This window comes from Triticum aestivum, chromosome 3A, assembly GCF_018294505.1.
Source record: "Triticum aestivum cultivar Chinese Spring chromosome 3A, IWGSC CS RefSeq v2.1, whole genome shotgun sequence".
Taxonomy (NCBI): Eukaryota; Viridiplantae; Streptophyta; class Magnoliopsida; order Poales; family Poaceae; genus Triticum; species Triticum aestivum.
In genome coordinates this window covers 456,007,682-456,016,328 of record NC_057800.1, presented here as the reverse complement: position 1 = coordinate 456,016,328, position 8,647 = coordinate 456,007,682, and positions in this window count along the sequence as shown.

The window sequence follows — 8,647 nt, the reverse complement described above, 5'->3', positions numbered from 1 at the left end:
TAGCACACAAAGTGTTCCTCCGGTAAACGGGAGTTGCATAATCTCATAGTCATAGGAACATGTATAAGTCATGAAGAAAGCAATAGCAACATACTAAACGATCGAGTGCTAAGCTACCGGAATGGGTCAAGTCAATCACATCATTCTCCTAATGATGTGATCCCGTTAATCAAATAACAACTCTTTGTCTATGGTTAGGAAACATAACCATCTTTGATTAACGAGCTAGTCAAGTAGAGGCATACTAGTGACACTCTGTTTGTCTATGTATTCACACATGTATTATGTTTCCGGTTAATACAATTCTAGCATGAATAATAAACATTTATCATGAAATAAGGAAATAAATAATAACTTTATTATTGCCTCTAGGGCATATTTCCTTCACTACTTTCCAATAAGGGAGCAGGTACAGTTACCTCATCAAGTTCTACTTTCCTCCCACTCACTTCTTTCGAGAGAAACTCCTTCTCTAGAAAGGATCCATTCTTAGCAATGAATATCTTGCCTTCGGATCTGTGATAGAAGGTGTACCCAATATTTTCTTTTGGGTATCCTATGAAGACGCACTTCTCCAATTTGGATTTGAGCTTATCAGGTTGAAACTTTTTCACATAAGCATTGCAACCTCATACTTTAAGAAACGACAGCTTAGGTTTCTTGCCAAACCATAGTTCATATGGTGTCGTATCAACGGATTTAGATGGTGCCCTATTTAACGTGAATGTAGCTGTCTCTAATGCATAACCCCAAAATGATAGTGGTAAATCGGTAAGAGACATCATAGATCGCACCATATCTAATAAAGTACGGTTACGATGTTCGGACACACCATTACACTATGGTGTTCCAGGTGGCGTGAGTAGTGAAACTATTTCACGTTGTTTTAACTGAAGGCCAAACTCGTAACTCAAATATTTTACTTCTGCGATCATACCATAGAAACTTTTATTTTTGTTATGATGATTCTCCACTTCACTCTGAAATTATTTGAACTTTTCAAATGTTTCAGACTTGTGTTTCATCAAGTAGATATACTCATATCTGCTCAAATCATCTGTGAAGATTAGAAAATAATGATACCTGCTGCGAGCCTCAATATTCATCCGACCAAATACATCAGTATGTATGATTTCCAACAAATCTGTTGCTTGCTCCATTGTTCCGGAGAACGGAGTCTTAGTCATCTTGCCCATGAGGCATGGTTCGCAAGCATCAACTGATTCATAATCAAGTGATTCCAAAAGCCCATCAGCATGTATTTTCTTCATGGGCTTTACACCAATATGACCTAAACGGCAGTGCCACAAATAAGTTGCACTATCATTATTAACTTTGCATCTTTTGGCTTCAATATTATGAAAATGTGTATCACCACGATCGAGATCCAACAAACCATTTCATTGGGTGTATGACCATAGAAGGTTTTATTCATGTAAACAGAACAACAATTATTCTCTAACTTACATGAATAACCGTATTGCAATAAACATGATCCAATCATATTTATGCTCAACGCAAACACTAAATAACATTTATTTTATGTTTAACACTAATCTTGAAAGTATAGGGAGTCTGCGATGATGATCATATCAATCTTGGAACCATTTCCAATATCGTCACTTCACCCTTAACTAGTCTCTGTTCATTCTGCAACTCCCGTTCCGAGTTACTATTCTTAGCAATTGAACTAGTATCAAATACTAAGGGGTTGCTATAAACATTAGTAAAGTACACATCAATAACATGTATATCAAATATACCTATGTTCACTTTGCCATCCTTCTTATCCGCCAATTACTTGGGGTAGTTCCGCTTCCAATGATCAGTCCCTTTGCAGTAGAAGCACTCAGTTTCAGGCTTAGGTCCAGACTTGGGTTTTTTCACTTGAGCAGCAACTTGTTTGCCGATCTTCTTGAAGTCCCCCTTTCTTCCCTCTGTCCCTTTACTTGAATATAGTGGTTTTGTTTACCATCAACACTTGATGCTTTTATTGATTTCTACCTTCGTCGATTTTAGCATCACGAAGAGCTTGGGAATCGTTTCCATTATCCCTTGCATATTATAGTTCATCACTAAGTTCTACTAACTTGGTGATGGTGACTAGAGAATTCTGTCAATCACTATTTTATCTGGAAGATTAACTCCCACTTGATTCAAGCGATTGTAGTACCCAGACAATCTGAGCACATGCTCACTGCTTGAGCTATTCTCCTCCATCTTTTAGCTATAGAACTTGTTTGAGACTTCATATCTCTCAACTCGGGTATTTACTTGAAATATTAACTTCAACTCCTGGAACATCTCATATGGTCCATGACATTCAAAACGTCTTTGAAGTCCCGATTCTAAGTCGTTTAAGCATGGCACACTGAACTATCAAGTAGTCATCAGCTTTGCTCTGCCAGACGTTCTTAACATCGTCAGTTGCATCAGCAGCAGGCCTGGCACTCAGCGGTGCTTCCAGGACGTAATTCTTCTGAGCAGTAATGAGGATAATCCTCAAGTTACGGACCCAGTCCGTGTAATTGCTACCATAATCTTTCAACTTTGCTTTCTCAAGGAACGCATTAAAATTCAATGGAACAACAGCACGGGCCATCTATCTACAATCAAACATAGACAAGCAAGATACTATCAGGTACTAAGTTCATGATAAATTTAATTCAATTAATCATATTACTTAAGAACTCCCACTTAGAAAGACATCCCTCTAATCTTCTAAGTGATCACGTGATCCAAATCAACTAAACCATAACCAACCATCACGTGAAATGGAGTAGTTTTCAATGTTGAACATCACTATGTTGATCATATCTACTATATGATTCACACTCGACCTTTCGGTCTCAGTGTTCCGAGGCCATATCTGCATATGCTAGGCTCTTCAAGTTTAACCTGAGTATTCTGCATGTGCAAAACTGGCTTGCACCCGTTGTAGATGGACGTAGAGCTTATCATACCCGATCATCACATGGTGTCTAGGCACGACGAACTTTGGCAACGACGCATACTCAGGGAGAACACTTTTTATCTTGAAATTTAGTGAGAGATCATCTTATAATGCTACCGTCAATCAAAGCAAGATAAGATGCATAAAAGATAAACATCACGTGCAATCAATATAAGTGATATGATATGGCCATCATCTTCTTGTGCTTGTGATCTCCATTTCCGAAGCACTGTCATGATCACCATCATCACCGGCGTGACACCTTGATCTCCATCGTAGCATCATTGTCGTCTCGCCAATCTTATGCTTCCATGACTATCGCTACCGCTTAGTGATAAAGTAAAGCATTACAGGGCGATTGCATTGCATACAATAAAGCGACAACCATATGGCTCCTGCCAGTTGCCGATAACTCGGTTACAAAACATGATCATCTCATACAATAAAATTTAGCATCATGTCTTGACCATACACATCACAACATGCCCTACAAAAACAAGTTAGGCGTCCTCTACTTTGTTGTTGCAATTTTTACGTGGCTGCTACGGATTTAGCAAGAACCGTTCTTACCTACGCATCAAAACCACAACGATAGTTTGTCAAGTTGTTGCTGTTTTAACCTTCGCAAGGACCGGGCGTAGCCACACTCGTTTCAACTAAAGTTGGAGAAGCTGACACCCGCCAGCCACATTTGTGCAAAGCACGTCGGTAGAACCAGTCTCGCGTAAGCGTACGCGTAATGTCGGTCCATGCCGCTTCATCCAACAATACCGCCGAACCAAAGTATGACATGCTGGTAAGCAGTATGACTTATATCGCCCACAACTCACCTGTGTTCTACTCGTGCATATGACATCTCCTTATAAAACCTGGCTCGGATACCACTGTTGGGGAACGTAGTAATTTAAAAAAAATTCATACGCACATGCAAGATCATGGTGATGCACAACAACTAGAGGGGAGAGTGTTGTCCACGTACCCTCATAGACCGAAAGCGGAAGCGTTAGCACAACGTGGTTGATGTAGTCGTACGTATTCATGATCCGGCCGATCAAGTACCGAATGTACGGCACCTCCGAGTTTAGCACACGTTCAGCCCGATGACGTCCCTCAAACTCCGATCCAGCCGAGTGTTGAGGGAGAGTTTCGTCAGCACGACGGCATGGTGACGACGTTGATGTTCTACCGACGCAGGGCTTCGCCTAAGCACTGCTACAGTAATATCGAGGTGGACTATGGTGGAGGGGGGCACCGCACACGGCTAAAAGATCAAACGATCAATTGTTGTGTATATGGGGTGCCCCCTGCCCCCGTATATAAAGGAGCAAGGGGGGGTGCGGCCGTCCAGGGAGGAGGCGCGCCAGGAGGAGTCCTACTCCCAGTGGGAGTAGGACTCCCCCCTTTTCCTAGTTGGATTAGGACTTGGGAGGGGAAAGAGTGGAAGAGAAGAAGGAAGGGGGCGCCACCCCCCTCTCCTTGTCCTATTCGGACTGGGGGGAGGGGCGCGCGGCCCAGCCCTAGCCGCCTCTCCTCTCTTCCACCTAGGCCCACTAAGGCCCATTAAGTCCCCGGGGGGTTCCGGTAACCTCTCGGTACTCCGGTAAAATCCTGATTTCACCCGGAACACTTCCGATATCCAAACATAGGCTTCCAATATATCAATCTTCATGTCTCGACCATTTCAAGACTCCTCGTCGTGTCCGTGATCACATCCAGAACTCCGAACATCCTTCGGTACATCAAAACATATAAACTCATAATATAACTATCATCAAAACGTTAAGCGTGCGGACCCTACGGGTTCGAGAACTATGTAGACATGACCGAGACACGTCTCTGGTCAATAACCAATAGAGGAACCTGGATGCTCATATGGGCTCCCACATATTCTATGAAGATCTTTTATCGGTCAGACTGCATAACAACATACGTTGTTTCCTCTGTCAGCGGTATGTTACTTGCCCGAGATTCGATCGTCAGTATCTCAATACCTAGTTCAATCTTGTTACCAGCAAGTCTCTTTACTCGTTCCGTAATACATCATCCCGCAACTAACTCATTAGTTGCAATGCTTGCAAGGCTTAAGTGATGTGCATTACCGAGAGGGCCCAGAGATACCTCTCCGACAATCGGAGTGACAAATCCTAATCTCGAAATACGCCAACCCAACAAGTACCTTCGGAGACACTTGTAGAGCACCTTTATAATCATCCAGTTACATTGTGATGTTTGGTAGCACACAAAGTGTTCCTCCGGTAAACGGGAGTTGCATAATCTCATAGTCATAGGAACATGTATAAGTCATGAAGAAAACAATAGCAACAAACTAAATGATCATGTGCTATGCTAACGGAATGGGTCAAGTCAATCACATCATTCTCTAATGATGTGATCCCGTTAATCAAATGACAACTCATGTCTATGGCTAGGAAACTTAACTATCTTTGATTCAACGAGCTAGTCAAGTAGAGGCATACTAGTGACACTCTATTTGTCTATGTATTCACACATGTATTATGTTTCCGGTTAATACAATTCTAGCATAAATAATAAACATTTATCATGAAATAAGGAAATAAATAATAACTTTATTATTGCCTCTAGGGCATATTTCCCTCAATCCCAGTTTTTGCTATGTCTGTCTTCAGCTTACCTAAAGGCCTCTGCAAGGAGATCACTAATCTAATTGCCCAATTTTGGTGGGGTGATGATGAAGAACATAAGAGGATGCATTGGTACACATGGTGGAAACTTTGTTATCCAAAAAGAGAGGGAGGTATGGGATTCAGGGATTTATACTCCTTTAATTTGGCAATATTGTCAAAACAGTGATGGAGGCTTATTACCAATCTGGATTCCTTATGTGCAAAAGTACTGAAGGGTAAGTACTTTCCCCATGTGAGTCTACTTGAAGCTACATTGAAGAATGGATCAACTTTTACATGGAAAACTATTATGAAGGGACTTGAAACCTTTAAACTGGGTTATATTTGGAGGATAGGAACATGAGAGAATGTGAACAGATGGAATGATCCGTGGATCCCATCTAGCCCGGATAGGAGGATTATATCAAGTCGAAGCCAAATTGTCCTGTCCATGGTAAGCGATCTTATCGACCCCACGACTGACACGTGGGATGAGGACTTGGTGCGCGCTATCTTTAACCCTGTGGATGTAAGACGGATCCTGCAAATACCGCTGAATGTTGGCGCTTTTGATGATTTCATAGTCTGGAATCTGGACAGCAAAGGTTGCTTCTCGGTCAGATCCGCGTATAAGGTGCAGTGGATTCGATCTTTCCAGGCCCAGGCAAATGTAATGGCACGTCCGGGTGGCTCGAGTACACCGGAAGTTTGGAGCATGATGTGGAAACTAAATGTCCCACGTAAAGTACATATCTTTTGCTGGCGTGTTCTCCATGGAATTCTGCCGCTAAAATCAATACTCACTAATCGGCATATCGGTACAGATGGAGCTTGCCCAATATGTCATCAGGATGCAGAGGATATACTCCACTTGTTACTTGACTGTTATCACGCCAAGGAGTTGTGGAAAAATCTAGGCATCGCAGAAATTGTGGAGGAGGTCAAACGTATTGATAGGCTAGGCTCAGTCATGATGGAACACCTACTATTACAGCCCGATGTGCAATTGACAATTAAACCAACTCTGAACATCAAACAAGTGCTACTTGTGGGTGCCTGGTATCTTTGGTGGATTAGGCGTCACCTCACTCATGATAGTACTCCACCACCACCTATGAGATGGCATATGTCAGTACTAGCAATCGCTAATAATTATCACGAGGCCAATACCAAAGAAAAAGCAAATAGGGAACAAAGATGGTGTAAACTAGAATCCAAATTTGTGAAGGTAAATGTGGATGCTGCTTTCTTTGTTGATGAAGGACTGGGAGCTACAACCGCTGTAATTAGGGATGCTAATGGGAATTTCCTAGCTGCACAGTGCAGGTTGATACGTCTCCAACGTATGTATAATATTTGATTGCTCCATGCTATTATATTATCTATTTTGGATATTAATGGGCTTTATTTTACACTTTTATATCATTTTTGGGACTAACCTACTAACCGGAGGCCCAGCCCAAACTGCTGTTTTTTTTGCCTATTTTAGGGTTTCGAAGAAAAGGAATATCAAACGGCGTCCAAACGTAATGAAACCTTCGGGAACGTGATTTTATCAACAAATGTGATCCAGGAGACTTGGAGTGGCCATCAAGAAACAAGGGAGGAAGGCATGAGGCAGGGGGCGCGCCCTCCACCCTCGTTGGCCCTCCGTTGCTCCACCGACGTACTTCTTCCTCCTATATATATCCACGTACCCCAAAACATCCATGAGCACCACGAAAACCTAATTCCACCGCCGCAACCTTCTGTACTCGAGTGATCAAATCCCGGGGCCTTTTCGGAGCTCCGCCAGAGGGGGAATTGATCATGGAGGGCCTCTACATCAACTCCATGGCCTCTTCGGCGATGTGTGAGTAGTTTATTTCAGACCTACAGGTCCATAGTTATTAGCTAGATGGCTTCTTCTCTCTCTTTGGATCTCAATACAAAGTTCTCCTCGATTCTCTTGGAGATCTATTCGATGTAATCTTCTTTTGCGGTGTGTTTGTCGAGATCCGATGAATTGTGGGTTTATGATCCAGATTATCTATGAACAATATTTCATTCTCCTCTGAATTATTTTATGTATGATTGGTTTATCTTTGCAAGTCTCTTCGAATTATCAGTTTGGTTTGGCCTACTAGATTGATCTTTCTTGCAATGGGAGAAGTGCTTAGCTTTGGGTTCAATCTTGCGGTGCTCGATCCCAGTGATAGAAAGGGAACCGACACGTATTGTATTGTTGCCATCGAGGATAAAAAGATGGGGTTTATATCATATTGCATGAGTTTATCCCTCTACATCATGTCATCTTGCTTAAGGCGTTACTCTGTTTTCATGAACTTAATACTCTAGATGCATGCTGGATAGCGGTCTATGAGTGGAGTAATAGTAGTAGATGCAAGCAGGAGTCGGTCTACTTGTCTCAGACGTGATGCCTATATACATGATCATACCTAGATATTCTCATAACTATGCTCAATTCTATCAATTGCTCGACAGTAATTCTTTTACCCACCGTAATACTTATGCTCTTGAGAGAAGCCGCTAGTGAAACCTATGGCCCCCGGGTCTATCTTCCATCATATTAATCTTCCAATACTTAGTTATATCTTTTGCATTTTATTTTACTTTGCATCTTTATCATAAAAATACCAAAGATATTATCTTATCATATCTATCAGATCTCACTCTCGTAAGTGACCGTCAAGGGCTTGACAACCCCTTTATCGCGTTGGTTGTGAGGTTCTTATTTGTTTGTGTAGGTGCGTGGGAGTTGAGCGTGTTCTCCAATTGGATTGATACCTTGGTTCTTAAAAACTGAGGGAAATACTTACACTACTTTGCTGCATAACCCTTTTCTCTTTAAGAAAAAACCAACGCAGTGCTCAAGAGGTAGCAAGAAGGATTTCTGGCGCCGTTGCCAGGGAGATTCGCGCCAAGTCAAGTCAAGATTTGACTCCAACAACGAGTCATTTCTGGCGCCATTACCAAGTACCCATCACAAACTCTTATCTCGCATTACATTATTTTCCATTTGCCTCTCGTTTTCCTCTCCCCCAATTCA